Consider the following 17,064-nt stretch of genomic DNA (forward strand, 5'->3'; position numbering starts at 1 on the left):
TCCGATCGAAAAATATCCGCCGACAAGTGGCCGACTGTTGGCCTCCGGGTCAATCGGAAACGATGCGCCGCCTGGCTCGTTATGAAGCGATACAAATAATAGTACAAATAATGCGCCAACACCGACAATGCCATAAATCAGTTCGAGCCGCGATATGGCCGGCTATAGGGACTAAAATGCGAGTGTCAAAGGCGAGTTCTAATGTCGCGAGTTTCATTTTCTTTAAATTCTCAATATGTTTTGCTTAATGTTTTATGCCATCAAACTGGACAAAAGTATATATATTTTTTGTTTGCAATTTTGGAATTTTACTTAAAGCCAAATCATATTCTGTTTTCGCCAGTTCGAAAAAGGCGTTTAGCTAAGTGATTGACTTATTCCCTGCGCCAGCGATTGTATGCAAATTAACATAGCCGCGATCGTTCCACTTTACGCTGCGGTTACAGTTACAGCGATCGATCGGTTTATGTTGCAAGACCCACCAGCAACCATCACTCGGCCATCGCAACGCATTGGCTGTCGGAAGTCAAATTTACGACACCACGTAAAGAAGGATCAACGAAAATGCGCACGGGACGAGCTGTGACGAGAATGCCCGGCCAAAAAATCTCTCCGTTCTCCGTTTATGTGTGTGTCGGTGCTTGACGAGTGTGATTGAGATGTTATGAAGTTTTCTTTTTCTTTACCGGCCAGCTTAGGTTACGGTTCTTGTGGACGTGACCGTGAAGCGAACGCAGCCTTGTTAGGATGCGTTTTCTTTACCATCGAAGTCGCGGACACTCAACGACAGAGGTTGATATTTTGACTAAAGATTGACCAGATTCCTGTTACGACGTTGCTGTAAGAAAATCATCCCCCAATCCGCTAGGTGCTGGTGCTAGGTGGTCGTAACGAAAACCTTTTTTCACCCGCACCCGATGCTCAACACATCGATTGCCGCTCATCTGTTCGGCTCAAAGTAAAAGCTGTACACCCGCTACAAACCACACACTGGTCAGTCAGTGGTCGGCCACAACATAGCGGACCAACGAGAGCGCTGACGCGACAAACGAGACAACCGCAACCGATCCCGGTGCCCGAAGACACGGCCACTAACGGCTTGGCCCAGAAAGATTGGCCAATAAAATGATTACCTTAAGACACGGATTAGTGACGGATGTCACTCAATGGGCCGGCCCGGACCCGGGCCCGTGCTGACGACGAGCCAGCTTAACTTTTTAATTTAGATATCAAGTTGCAGCGCCTTACCACTCGAACCATTCATCGAACGTCCGCGCGGCGAGAAATGGCTCGTACGCCACGTCGTTCTGCGGCGAGAGCCGCGAGTCGGATTTTTAATGCACTTCTTGAGCATTTTCTTCCTGTTTTTTTTTTGGCTTCAGGATTACCATTTCAGGAATGCATTTTCGTTGCGTAGGACAGAGAAAGGTTTACACTATGTTGTGTCCTCTGTCGATCGTAACGGTGCCCGGGAATTACATTGCCTTTGCCAAGGCTCAGATTTGTGGCACACTCTGCTTCCTGCAGCATAACTGGCAAGGCTTCTAATGCGCTGAGTGGTGGTTAGAAATGTGCGTAATTTATCCCCCGCGATCGCGGGACGGTCAAAATATGACCCATTTGGCTGTACCTCGATCGAAATAGGCCGCAGTGGTCCCCGGAGGGAGTAGCCAATTAAAAGCGAACCGACCGCGGGCCTACACTGCAATCAGCAAACGAACGGAATTTGTATTTTATGCTCACGGAACGCCGGAGTCGCCCAAACACCGGGAGCACACCCGCGGTGCGTGAGGCTCTAGTTTGTAGCATAAATTATTGCCCCGTTTCGGTCACCGAGTAACGAGAGGGCCGACGCGCGCAGGGACCGCTCATTCTTGGCCGGGGTTGATAAATAACGTTAATTTAATCGAATTACCTGACCGCACCTACTTCAGACTGCCGGGCTTTGGCTCGGGCTTCGATGGCACGAAGGCGCTCTAGAGGGCGAGCCCGGCCCTTTGAGCCTTTGAGCCTGGCCTCAGCATGCTGAGAGTGCGTGCTTTGGGGCAGTGCAAATTATGCATTCGATATTTCGATTAGAAATCCGATTCGATCGAAAAGGAAATAAGTTTTGAAAAATAAAAAAAATTAACGATTGTAGGTGCAAGGATTGAATGTACCGAAAGATGAAGGAATAAAACAAACGAAAAAGTGTGGAGAAAAGATTCCAACCAAAGTTGCGTATTTCCCCCAGGGGAAACAATTGCATTTGGGACATTAGTACGGGTTAATTAGAAAACTGCGGGCGCAAGGAGGATTGCACTGCGCCAACGTTACACCGAAACCGGCGCGATCGGAGTGGGACCGACGCTTCTCTCATTACAGCAAAAGATTCATTTAAAAAGTGTCGCAAATGCAACCGACGTTGGTGCCACCGATGGCCACTATTTCACTCGCGGACGCCATCGAAGGCGATGATTTATGGTGGCCGGCGACACTGCGCTGCTCTGCACTCTCGGGGGCACAATAATTCATTCCGCCGCGGTGCACTTGTTGCGCACCGCCGTCGCGTGCGTGCGCCGGTTCGCAACGGTCATGAAAGGAAGCCATCCGGGTGCTAATAGTGCATACTACCGGGACTCCTCTAGTACCCGCACGAATTTCGGGCTACCGATCGCTGATCGCCCGTTCGCTTCCGATGCTCGAAAAAGTGCAATTAATAATGTGAAATAATAAAGAGCAACATAAATTCCAATGCATCGTCTTTTCGAAATCGGGAGCAGCTCAGGGCATCATGGAAAAAAAAAGAAATAAATAAATAAATTAATGGCGCACGGGATGCATGTCGATGGGAAATTTGTTCTCGTCCTGTCCCGGCTCGCGAGAGTGCTTTTCAACTTTTATTGCGAATCGCATTATTTCCGACACCTCCGGTCTAGCGAGCCTTCCGAGCAATGGGGTGTGCACCTGAGAGCTGGCAGAAAGTCCGCAGGATTCCCTCGCTCGATCGCTGGCACGACTTCCACTTCGCGCCGTTCGTGGCTGTGATTCCATTCTTCAAATAGTTGCACCAGCATGACTAGCACAATCATGTATCAATGTCCGATAGAGCCGATAGAGCGATCTTGTTCGGCTGCCATGCTCGGTGCGATATCGATCTTCCCACGATAAGGGAAGATTGCTGAGCTAAGCGTTGGCTAGGATTAACGGTCCGAGTAACGAATCCACCCAAAAAAGCGCCGAGCGTTGGTCTAATGTTCGAAGCCTTTACATTTGTTTAATCCCGTTCCGTGGCATTGAAGCCACACTATGTGTCTAAGTGCAAACATTCAAATTATAAATAAGAAACACATAAAAAAGGAATCCCTCTCTAAATCTCAGCCATGATGTCGATCAGTTGGCCGTACTTGGTTGAAGAAGAGCACAGAAAACCCATTCAAATAAGAACTCTCTAACGGACAAGACACTCCCGGCACACAAAGAACGGCAGCCAGCAGCGAGCCCCGGTTGGCCCTGTGGATTCACAATTCGACGGTGCCATAAATTTAGCATATTTTTTCGTTCCGGTTGTACATCAACCTTAGTGGCTTAACGGTTGCGGAACGCGCGAATTCTGAACCTATGTTCTTCGCATCGCGGTCGCTCGCTGCGGTTTTCCATTGCACCGCTCACCGGGTAGGAGGCCTGCATCATCGGTTCGTTTAATTTGCGACTTCTGTTTTTATTCGGCTCACCCCAACCGCACCGGAGGATTGCTTTTGCTTGTTACCGCCGGCGTGCCCGCTTCGCAGACCCTCCAATCCAGTGTTTGCCCGTTCGGACGGACGGATCGACACAACATTTCTTATTCTCCGGAGCGTCAGAGCGCGGAACGATCGATCGATCGCTCGAGTGTATGTGTGTTTGTGTGTGAAGGAGTATGTCTGTTTTGGCGTGTGGCGGCAAATTGGTTACACATTTTATGACCAGCATCGGATCGAACCCAAAGCGGTAGAAGCCGGAATCGTAGCAGCAGCAGCAGCAGCACATCCTTGCAGGGCTGGCTACCGGTTTGATGCGAAGGAACACGCCAACGGAGCGGAGGAATTATAAAAGCCGTTTTGTGTTCACTTTTGAGCTACAAGAACTGCCAGGAGGACAAGCCAATTATGGGTGCGAAAGTTTTGTGACGTGTTTTCTTGGTGTTCTTTTCGTGCGGGTTCCGGTTTCGTACAGACAATCGGACATGTCCTCTCGATGATGATAATGTTCTGTGTTGTTTGAAATGTAGAAAAGTCCGGGGAGCACAAATGTCGGGATTACTTTTTGGATAGCCCCGAAACCTCGAGCAGCAGAGATGATGTTCGAACTTTACGTCGTGTACTGAAATTAAGCTAAAATTTATCGCCAATATTGAACGGTTTAACTCAAAAATATTTATATTTTTGTAATGTCTGTACGCAAGGAATTCAACAGAAGAACCAGACATATAATGAATTCAAATTCAAAAGTTTTCAAAAAGTAACAAGAGAACATGTGGCCTAAAAGATGGCTCTGTTCAATTTTTACTTCATAACTTTACGCATATTTTCATACTTGTACACCGATGTGTATACAAAAGTAGGGAATTCTGTTGATTTGGAGTGAAGAAAAAGCATTTTTTAATTGCATTCAATCTTCCATCTTTAGAACGCCCCAATCGACTGTTGATTTCGAATTACGACTTTCGAATCGTTCGTAATAAATTAAAGCTACTTCACCGGGGGAGGGCTTATTGTCGCGCTTTACCGCCGCTTCCAGGAGGGCTAGGAGAGCTCTCAATTGGGCACAATCGTTGTGTTCTATTGCTTTCCTAAAGGGGCGAGGTGATAATATCCTTGGTGGTCGCACACCACCCGCAGTGGCAGAGTCGTTCGATTGGGCCGATTTATTATTCCTGAGCGTGAGAATTCACTACAAGACACCGGAACACGACCCACCGTACCATCTTTAACGTGCCGTGCGTGCCATCTTCACCGAACCGTGGCGGTGCTTCTGTGACACTCCATGAAAAAAAAAGAAATGGGATTTTAACAATCTATTTAAACTACCCAGAGAGAGAGAGAAGAGCTTTGATGTTGTTCTGTGATCCGGGTCGGGTGGCCTAGCTCATAGTTGCTCTCTTTTGATCGATCATAAATTTTGCTTACCGGCCATTCTCAAGCAATGGACCGTTCTCGGCGATTAACGGTGACACACTTATATGCTGGCCTCGGCGATCCCCCACCCGCACCCCGTCGGTCGGTCGGTCTCCCGGTATGTCCCGGCGGCCGGCGACATCGTGCGCTTTAATGGCCCTCGTTTTATGTCTCCCTTTTTTCACACCTTCCGTTAACGCCGCTCGGTCTTCCCATACGGATACAGTTTCCCAAAATTTGCCGTGCTCCGTGCGGCTTCGTCTTCTCATAGCTACATTATGTTTTTTTTCTTTCCTTTTCTTAAACCCGAAGACGAACGATGCGAAGTGGAGAAATAACACGGAAAAGAACACGGACAGACTAAAGCTGCTATCAAATAGTCCAACGGGGCTCAACAACATCAACATCAGCGCGCGACCACACGCGCGACAAAAATTCCCGCAGAGCTCTCGGCGGGCTTCGGCGGTCGATCGTGGAGGCGGCGGAAGGGGTCAAAAGGCCAGCATAATGACGAGCACCAGCGGGGCCGGCCATTCGAGAGGCTGCGCCGACCGAACACTCCGTACGATCGCATATTGCATGAGAACCACTTTCCACGGCCAGCCGGCCGGTCGGGGCAACAAATTATTATCATCTGAATACGTTTATTTGTATGTTTTACCGGAGAGGACCTCCCTCGCTTCGGTTTGGGGTCTGTCCGCGGTGTGGCCGTGCCCAGCCCTTCCGCTGCCGGCTGAGTGACGCGCAACGAACGCAGCCATCCTATTCGCAACGCAGAATAAATTTAATTGTTCTAACGCTAACGCACACCGCCGGGTGGGACGGCCGGGGCCACCCGTATGCTGCGATCGATACATTATTATGTGCCGAGAACAATGCAATCTTATCTTGCCTTTGCCTCGGCGCCGCCTGAAATTAATTTAAACGATTATTCTGACACACAACGCCGCGAATTAGGGACCGTTTCTGGGAAACGTTTCAATCCGAAAGCTCACCCGTGGTGCCGAAGTACGCCACATTGTTCGTTCGGTTTTTGTTTTGCTTCGTCTCTAATGCTGTTATTTTTTTACACTTTTGCCAACGCACCCATTTTATGTTTTGTTATGCTGGTTTGTCTTATTTGTTTCAGTGGTCACTTTTATCTTTAGCTTTCGACTGATGTATATTGATTTCTAATGTATATTCACTAATGGTATCCGTATCCGAGCTCTGAGTTGCGGGTTTTTATGTGTCTCTCTATCTGGATGACCGGCTACTTGCTCCCTGTCGCATTCTACTTGACCGTAATATGTCCATCAGTCAGTGTCGCAATGTATTTTCTTTCAGTTTCATCACGTGTTGATCATTTATCAGTCCTTTCACCGGTTGGTTATTTAGTTCTAAGTGCTGCGTGTTTGTTGTCAAAATTAAATAAATTAATCTTATGTATATAAATGCAACGTTAATACTCGGATCCGTTTTCTGAGGTTTTCTGTGTGCTGCTCGGTGCCGATCGAAAGTCGAAAAGAAAGTGAACCTAAGCCTAAACCATCCGAGACGTCCGCTCGAAGCGGAACAAAATCTGTCAAACAAACCAATTCCCGGACCGAGCGGGAAACCCATCGCCGGTGGATTATTTGCATCGGAATGGTGCATTTGCAGCGTACGGTGCGGGAGGATGCGAGCCCGTTCCCAGCATTCCGTTACGCGATAAGTGGACCATAAATCGATCGCCCGGCCACGACATTTCGCTCGTCGCGGGCGGAAATCCTCCGACGGACGGCCGTGCGGCCGATTATTAAGACGGTGATAATCTTGTTCGAAGATTTTGATAACGGAAAGGGATTTCGTTCAGAATGATCAGCCGCGCGCGAGAGACTGAAAGAGAGGGAGAGACAAAAATGTATAAGACAGCGCGGGGGATTACAAACGATTCACCCGGATTTGACGAAGTTGTGGTCTTCGGAGAAAGAGGACGGAAAAAAATATGTTAAACATATAATTTAGGAGCGGAAAAGAATGTGACATCGGTGGAGCCTCGGTGGAGTGACCAGACGATCGTACGCCAAAAATTGAAACACCCTCGGCGTCGGCGAACTTCTTGAGGCAACGAGACTTTGACGTTTGGTGATGATTCAGCCCGCAGACCCGCCGCGGGTCATAAATTAATGTTTATTGCGACTGATGGTTTGGCAGAACGCTATTTAGTTAACATGTTTCCTGACAATCGAACTGTGACTCTTCGGAGAGGCTTGAGAATTTTGAAGAAGAATTTTCTGATACGCGTATAAAATGATCATCAATTGAAACACAAATTATTTTGATAAATAGTAATAAACCGAATAAATATTTTTTTCTGTCCTTCACATTAATGCCTTACACACCTCCTTCACATAAGCAGTGTTCCGTGCGCCAAAGGCCCACCACGTATCGCAGTGCACCGGTAAACTACGCAACCCGAAACGCTCGCGCCCGGCTCCGTTTGCGTCTCGCCTGAGCCGACGCATCAATTAAGACATCGACCGAACCCGCTTACCGTCTCCTACCTACTTGCCACACCAAATTCCCACTGCCTTCCTTCGAATGCCGCCTTCGTATGCACCGCGAGTGCATCGCGACAGATGCAAAATATTATCTTTCCATGTATAATTAATCTCCGGTGAGATAAATTAATTTATATCAATTACACGCGCGCACGACGGCGGGCGGACGGTGGGACGGGGCTTCGGGGGGGGCAGCCCCGAGCCCCACTCTGGGCGGACACTTCCCCCCGCCCATCTATGAAAAGCGAAGGATTTAAAAAGGTGGACGCGATGCCGTGCACCGATCCGTACATATGTTCAATCGCCGGAATTCCTCTCGAAAAGGCGTGAGGCGTAAACTTTGAACCTCTACGGTTTGAGCATGCGCACCACTTATGTAAAGGACCCTTTCGGTCTGGCCCGATGGCCCGATTCGCGCGCGGGGATGCTCTCGAATGCTCGATCAATTATTTTCACCTCTTCGCTCATTATATTTCACACCGCTGTTTGAAGATATGAATTATAGATAAGCGTATCGTGGCCGAGGGTGAATTTATCAGGGTGCGGTCCCCGTGTTGTCCTCTGTCTGCGGCTCTGCCCGTTGCGTGTCGCGTAATGCGGGCGTGGTCGGCGCGAACCGTTTGCGTCACAGGATCGCTGGACACTGGGCCATCGTAGAGGCATAACTTACCACAAAATCACTTAATAAAAAGAATATTTAATGTTGGATATTATTCCAAGTGAAGTAATGAACTCTTGAGTTTTATTAAGGACCTTAAAGAACTTTTTTAATGAAAGTGATTTTTACCTTTTATGAAAAAGTGTCTTATTACTTCGGTCTTGTGCATCTTGAATGTATCTTAGATGACTAACTAGAACAAGAATTAATTCAGTTGGTAAGCAAATAGGAAAAAGACAGATTGATACATATGTATAAGGTTGTGTCACTCATAAAAAATTCTCAACGCATTCAACGCGGTGGTCAAAATACCAATCACCGCACAGACCAGACCACTGTGCGCAACCGGAGACTCAGCATAGGGCTTCAACTGAGACACATAAAACCACATGAAAAAAAAATTAAACATAAAAGCCGAGGCACGTTCTGCCCAGAATCGTCGTCGTCGTTACCGCGCTGCATGAGCCGCTTCAGGTAGCGAGCGATTCATTTTCGCGTGACAAAATTTATTTAATTATAATAGCTTCTGTTTCGTTCCAAATCAAATAATGATTATCGCGGTGCGCCGATCGCTCCGATCCCGGAACAGCAACCGGCATTAACTGGTTACTGGAAGTGGAACCAGCAGTAATCGTGGCACTGGCGCGCGGAAGATGTCGCTACGCCACATTGCGCACCCGGCCCGGCGATGATTCCGATCGTACATTGATTTCCCATCAAGTCCATCGTTTTCTTTTCGCTCTTTCTACCCCATTTCCAATGGCCATAATCTGCCACTTAATGTGGCCAGTGGTCCAAGTGTCCAGTGGCCTGCTCGGAGTGTAATCTCCTGACAGCGCGACGTCGATCGCGGGCTGCGATTTGCCGCGCAGCTCCTGGCCGAAGGTGAAGCTACTGCGTCCAACCCAACGGGCGGCGCGATGATGGGGCTATCGCCGCAGTTTAATCTCCCGCCAAACGCGCAGGGGTGGACCTTTATTTTTCAATTTAATTGCGTTAATGAATTGATCGTCGTTTTTGTTGTTTGGTTTCTCGCACGGTGTGTTGTGTGTGCGCGCGCGCGCTTAGACGATCTTCAAGATCGTCGGCAGGATTAGTCACGAATCAGATCGTGAATCGAAATCGATCGCTGGCGGCAGCGCAGGCGCGGTCAGTGAGTGACACGCACGCGATCGCCTGCGGTCGGAACGCCGGCGCAACGCTTTGGGGGCGTCTGCCGTCCGTCTTTCCGGAAAGGCAAGCTTTCCGAGCGCGCTCGTAATGGGATGTCCCATTTCCATTTTAACGCCGCACCAAAACTACGGCCACTAAAGTATCCTTTTTTACGAGCGCTCCGGGCTCCGGGCTTATCAGCGGCGGCCAATCGCACCGCCCGGCAGTGCACTTTGGTTGCGCTAAAAGCATGTCACGCATGTAATTTTCGCCCGATGCGCAACATTGCGTGCGCTGCGCAGATGCTTCAATTAGATTTGGGGCCGGATCGCCGGTCGCCAAACAAACAAACGTGGCACACGTGGTGTTGGAGAATTTAGGCGGGAACTTACGATGGATCAAGAAACCGAGGTTGCAGGGCGATGCATTTTTTTAGGTGAAGTCTAACTCCGAGTTTTGTTTAATCGCTTCTCTGCATATCTACTCGCCGGAACCTCATAATCTGTTAGTTAATATTTATTTCTATAGTTTAAAGCTGGGCGTTTGAATGTTGAAACTTGTTGGCGTATTTTGATCACAAACTGCGCAATTCGCTTACGTAAAGACCTAGAGCAGCTCTAGTCGATCGGAAAGCGATGTGTCTTACGCGCTGCTGTGACCTTTCCAAAGGACCACGGTAACTGTTCGACCCCTCGCCAGCTGACAGCATATCGGTCGGTTGAGAAATTGATGGCGGGTCCCGAAAGTGGCACAATGAGAAAATCAAACATAAACCCAGCCGCCCCGAACCGCACCGGAAACGGGCAATGAAGTGGAAAAATGGCTCACAATTAGCACTTGGCCGAACGATGGCGCTGGGGTAGGGGCCGTCCACGGCTCAAGCGATCGATTTGGCCCAATTGCCAACCCGCCGGCCCGTGCCGGGTCGGGTTGTTTTTTTCCCCCGATGATCATCATTCATCATTTCCCCCAAAACCGTAGCGGGGAAACGCGATTGGGGAAAAGTCTATTGGTTTCTGATCGGCCCTGGGCGGCAAGCCACTCATAATGAAGCTGGCGGGCGCGGTCCGGTGTCGATGGAAGCGATAATTGCCATCCCCCGTTAGTCCGGGCGTTTTTGGGGGCGCCGGCAGACATTTGGGATGATGCCGAGGCTAATTGAATTTATGCTTCGACACTCCCGCACCTCGTTAGCGCCTCGTGACCCTGGCACCCCGAAGCATTATCGAGCGTGATCGAACCAAAGGGTCCCTCAGATGATTGAGACATTTTTTTTGGTCAAGCGGTTTCGTTGCGGTTCACCGAATAGTTCGCTTTTGAGCAAACGATCAATTATGGAGAGACCCGATCACCCGATGGTTCACACTTCGTGGCCTGAAAAGTGATCATAATTCGATAAATGACGTCGTCCGTACGTCGGCAGGGACAGCAAGATCAGATCGAGGGAACGGCAGCACCGGTGGCGGACAGTTTTAATTGGTGTCGAAAGGTTTTGAAAAATGATATCCCAGCTATCTAGGCACTAGATTCGGGTGGACAACGCAACGGTTTGCATTTCCATGTTAGCTGTGAAGATGATGAAAGTTTATGATTTCGGGTAAGAATTTGGACCTTTAAGCCGATTGGATCGATTCGTCGATTTATATGCGAAAGACGTCAGTTTGAACCCTGGCAGTGCATCAGCGTAAGTTAGTTTTTTATCAACGCTCTGATCGTTCTATTAATTTCAAACGGGACCATCGAGGCAGCCCAAAAAGACTTTGCGTGCTGGTTCGTCGTCAGCCATTTTCATGACATGACTAGCCCACCGGAGCCTGGCGAAGTGTATACGCTGCACGACAATAAAGTTATCGTACATTGCGTACAACTCGCTCCTGTAGCGACTTCTCCATTGTCCCTGCACACATGCGGGGCCAAATACCAATCTGAGTGCGAAATTAAACATCGCATAATTTGAATAGTCCTTTTCGCCAATGGCAATCGCCGTATGCTTCCGATACGCCCAACATGCCTTCAATTGCCTTGAGCAAACAAAATAAAACCATAAACTCGTGGAGCTACAAATGCGGCTTGCCGGTCTTAGCCAAAACCCTCAGAGCTCCAGCTACAAAGTAGCGCCAAATGTCACCTTCTTGGCGACTGAGGACTGTAATTTATGGACTTCTTTGAACGGTTCCATTTTCAGCATGATTAATTAATTTATAATTAAAAGCATACGCTAGCCGGTTGTGTAACGCTCGGTTGCGGCCCAGGGCGCAGCATAGCATCCCTTAAACTGAATTCCGGTTTCTAGCCCGTGGGCTTGCCGCCCAGGAAAGTAGTCTCAGGCGAACCCAGGCTCGGCTCGTTGGCGGCTCGGACAGACGGACGTTGTTAACATTGTTTCGTATCTTTTGGTTTGGTCGACCGACCTGGCAGGCGCGCCGCCGGAGTGCCAACGTAAACAATCGTCTAGTCGCCACTATCGAAGCTAACCCGGCACGCACCTTGCCCCACCGGGGAATGCGGCGGCCTTCCGTGCCGACGGTTGGCTCGACACCCCGAAGGCTCCTTCGGGCGTACTGTGTTTGATTTGTGGTCTTTTCCACGCCTCGGGGACACTTCGTCGGCACATGGCTCCCGGCAGGATCGTTTCGCGCCCGAGGGCTTGCGCACCCGGATTCGGGTCGTTATGGGTTTCGGGGTTGTCGTGTGTTTTTTTGCTTCCACCTTTATTGGTATTTGTTGGTCGAAGCGCGAATCGTGGCGTGATTTATGGGCGCTAATAGAGCAATAAATTGTGCTGCGCTGTGCGGCGCTGTGCATAATTCAAACATTTGAACCACTTGCCTTAATTTCCGGGCGAAACGAGCGAGATCGCCGGCCGCTGTGTCAGACTGAAGTTCCGTTTATTTTTCGGTGATTTAAAGCTACTAAAAGAGCGTGGCCAAGAATGCTCTTATTTATGTTGCGCGCGACCTGGCCCTAATGTTTCAGCCCTACGTTCGGCGGGTTTAATACGATTAACGAATTGTGAAAGCAAACACATGTTTCGCCCTTTGGCCCACACACTTCGACAAGCTTCGAAGCTTGTCTGGTCTAAACTGCGACTCACCTGACTTGGATCGGCCGCTGGATCTACTACAGGCGAGCTACAGGTTTAATGCATTTAGCATTAAACCTCCTGGCCCAATTTCAGCCCAATCTACAGCCTTACGAAATTCCATCTCGCGATCCGAACCGGGATCGCTGGACGGGGCAGAAAATATTTAGACTTCAATAACAATAAATTTATGGACTCCAGTAATTAATTGACAACATAAATTCTTACAACTCTTTCACTGCGACCCAGTCTCGCGGCCGACCGGCAACCGATGACAACACGGGCGGAGGTGTTTTTAGGCCGAATGTGCTCGAATTCCAGCGACCGACCGGTTTCCCTGGCCCCGAGGGCTGCCTAGGGCCTCGAGAATCTCGAGCCACACGCCGTCGTCAAGAATGTTAAGCACCGCAACGTTAAACACCGTGGAAAACTTCGACCGATCGACCGGAGCACATCGGTGCCACGAAATACGAGATCGCCGGCAGCTAGCGTCCTGGGAGGGGTGCGATCGTCACTGCCAGTTTGTGTAGAAAACACACAACCGTAAGACACGATCGATGCGATCTATCATGCATCATAAATCGATGCCCGGATCGATCGACTTTTGGTGTGCCGGTCGAGGGTTCGTCGCTTGCGCGCGGCCCAACTCACACGGCTCGGCCCGCGACTCCTCTTCTCGACCTAATCGAACGCTCTTTGTCGCCGCCTTTCGCCTGCTTTCTTCGGTGTCGAACACACTTTCAAAATATTTTGATGATACCGCGGCCCCGTGTTTATGGCTATTTGTTTGTCGCCGACATAAATCCTAAATTATGAAAATTGGCTCACTCGAGTGAGAGCGAGCGAGCGAGGCGGCTTTTATGCTGCGCCGAGGTTCGGGCACCCTTACGGTGCTTTATGTCGCGTGTGATGTCGCACTGTCTCTCTCCGGGCCGCCCGCTTTCGCTTTGCCCTGCTCCGTATTGGTTATTTATTATTTTAATACTTCAATTTTATGATCCTCATCGGCAGCCTCTTCTCGATCTCCCTCTTTCGCGATAGGGGCCGTGCGAGAAGCTTGCTTTGATGCTGGCGACCGCGAAGCCGATGCCGGCCGTCCGTCCGTGGGGAACAGGATCGGCCGTTGTGTTCCGCAAAAGCTCCCGCTCCGTGGCCCGATCATAAAAGACAAACAAAACCGAAAGAAAGACGATACAACATCTGCGCATCGGCGGCCGGTGGCGCGCTTTGCGCGATCGCCCGGCCCGGTGGGACATCAATCTTCGGGGTTTTTGTGACGGCTTTAATTTAGTTTCGTTTGCCTGTTTTTTTTACCCTTCGTTGCTATCTCTCAAAATGCACAATCTAACACATTCATGCCGATGGCCCGGACTGTTATGCTGCTACCTCTTGTGCGGTGCGCCATTCGGACATTCGGATTCGTTGTTTAGCGGCTCGTGGCGGCTCACCGACGGGCCCATCGCCGAGGGCAGCGGACAATGTGACACATCCTAGGCGAGAGGCCGTAAAATCGAAGTACCCATTTTCAAGCGTTCCGTCCGATGCTCACGCATCGCTTCCTCCAAACAAAAAGTTCGACCTCGCGGATCGCCTTCGGTGTCATCCACCGGTTCCGAGGCCGTCGGATGTGACCGGGAACCGAACGTGACGATGCCGTGATGGGATTAATTAGTGAATTTTAATTGCGGTAGGCTTTCCTTTCAAAAGCTACTTTTAATGGCAGATTTAATATAGGTTTTTTTTTCGACTCGCGACGCGATCGCGCACAAACCGTTTTCGGAAGGAGATTTGCGGCGCGGTTCTGGCCGCTCCGTGCGTTTATTAGGCGTTACCGTTCGAAGGCCCATCAAAGACGAAAGGACATCATTTCTTATGCTGGCCGTCCGAGGGGGGCTTACGGTTAATGATCAAACGCGCGGCAAATGGACGGGCATCGTGATCGATTTTGGGAGCGATTTAAGGAACGGAATCGGTTTTCCGGGGGGTGCTCGTCGAATAGTTCGGAGTGCGAGAAGCGAACTTATAAAACTAGCCGCAGATGGGCCGCGGACGATAAGATAAAATTGACGCGGGCTTCGGTGGCCAGTCGGAGCCCGTCGGCGGCTGACAGAGATAATATTTATCGCCTTTTGCGCTCACTTTGATTACTTTGTAAGCTTTCGATCGGTAATGGCCGCCGTCGGTGGCCGAGGCCGAGTCCGAGGATGGATTCAAACCTACAGTTTTCGATGTTATCATGTTTCGAATACGCTCAGCGGGCTTCACTGTTTGCTACTTTGGTGCTTTATAGCCGCTCAAAATATGGCTCGATTTGTTTGCGGCATTCGGACTCGCAACCGATCGTTTGATCTGAGCATTTCAACATCCATTAGCTGTAATAGGCATCTATGGGCATCTCTCAAGTTTATTGTTTTCTCTAATCTTCTTAAAACAATAATTTAGAGTAAGTCAATGACTCTAATTTGGTTATGGAGGTCAAACTTCAAACACAAATTTAACCAAGAGATCGAAAGACTTTTGATTCCAAACAATTAACTAATAACGCAAAACTATCTACTTCGATTCACGTAATTTATATGTGCACAGCAACACAAACATTAAATAAAATGGCCCCAGTGATCGGATATCGATCGCCAATCAGCCACGTTCATTCAACATTCCAGTGCTTCCGTTTTTTGCACCACCCATCTCTGACACTACCGCGATCGAAGATCGGGCGTTCACTGACAAGGTGTAACCGTCAACTCGTTCGATCAAAATGGTGACAAAAGTAGGAACAGGGAAAACGATCAAACGATCCAAAATGAAGTGTGACGAACAAGCTCCAAGCAAAGATGTACGACGATGCTGACGATGGTTTCAGTTCCAGTTTTTTTTCTCGCTTCAGTTCTTCAGCTTCCATTGGCGATTGGCATGGTCCCGGTCCGGTCCTTTTACGTCTCGAACTTGTCGCGTAGCAGCAGCCGCCATCGAGCAGCGGTGCAATTACAGAGCCATGCAGTTTTTGCCCCTCCACCGCGACGGCCGACACCTTATCGTCTTCCAGTGTTCCTCGGGAAGTATTTTTTCATGTCGATTGCTTTCCGGTTTTTGACGACGCGAAACGATGGCCATCGAAGAAAATACGACTTTGCTGCAAATTATTCGTACATTTGATTCGAAACATAAATCTCTTGGGAAACAAGTAATCATGATTTACTGTTATAAATCAACGATTCAATGTTAAAATTGTTTGCAAAGGAACAAAAGCTAAGGACTATTTAAGGTACTATCAACGCATCGTCTTGTTAGATTTTCTTTAATGCTCTTTTTGGGTCAAATTTATTAGAAAATCTATTTTTAAAATAAAAATTCTATTTCTTTCTGATTCCAAAATTCTTCAATTTATTAACATTTCTTTCCCTATTAGATTGCAATTACAGGTCGTGCTTTGGTCGCCGGTGTCTTCACCGTTCATTGACCATGTCCACCGTGGCGGGGCACGATCGGACGCCGGTACGGTGTCGATGGTGCTGCGTCATGCGCGAGTCACGAGTTGTTGTTTCCGCACCTTAAACTGATCACAACAACCGCGCGATAACTCATAAACTACAGCATAAAGGAGAAGACACGACGAGCGTAGCAAACGCTCCACCGGATGACATGCTGGTCGGCGGCGTGGCCCCGGGCCCCGGTAGCTGGTGACCCTTCAGTACCGCGGTCCATTGGACGCTGTCGGACATCACTCTCGGGCCTGCGTCCTTCTCCTGCTTCGTGCAGCGTCCAGTCCAGTCGCGGACCGGCGGATGCCTTACTTCGGTAGCTTATGTAAACAGGATGGCAACTACTGGCCGAAGTGCCTTTTCACTGACCGCAGCGAAGAATCGGAGCCCTTATCCAAATGATGACTTGCTCGCCTCTTCTACGTGCTAGACTTCGTGACGGTGCAGTTGTCCAATCTCGCGCGCGCGCCTCCCGCTTGGCTCTCGTCTCTGCTGCCCTTCGCTACGCCATCATCCGTCATTCTGGGAGGGCCCGCCATGCGCGGCATGGTACTGCACCACCCAACGGAAGGGGGGGGACTGCCAAAGAATTCGAAATGTAAACAACGACCGGCCGGCGTAGACGGCGGCCGAAACCGAGCCAGCGCCCCGAAAACGGAACCCCACTTTCGGGAGCCGCGTGAATGCGTGTCAGTGGATTATTTTCTAACGTGACGTGCCCTGTATTTAGTGTCAACGCGCAGCCGAGGGGGCCACGATGGACCCTCGAAAAAGGGGGGGAATGCAATTTTTTTCGTCAAAGAATTTCGTATCATCGCTTGTCATCCGGCCGGCTTCGGTCTTTCGATTTGAGTGCAGCTGCTCATGTTTATAGTTTTGAAATGTAGTCTCGCCTTTTAGCATCTATTTTTTGCTCTATCTTCTCTTGAACGTTTGCTTTCTTTGGGGAAACAGGAGCACAGACGCTGGCTTCCAAAACACAGAAACAAATGTATCGAATTTCACCAGAAACTTCAGCTATGATTTATTGTGG

This window comes from Anopheles cruzii, chromosome 3 (assembly GCF_943734635.1).
Source record: "Anopheles cruzii chromosome 3, idAnoCruzAS_RS32_06, whole genome shotgun sequence".
Taxonomy (NCBI): Eukaryota; Metazoa; Arthropoda; class Insecta; order Diptera; family Culicidae; genus Anopheles; species Anopheles cruzii.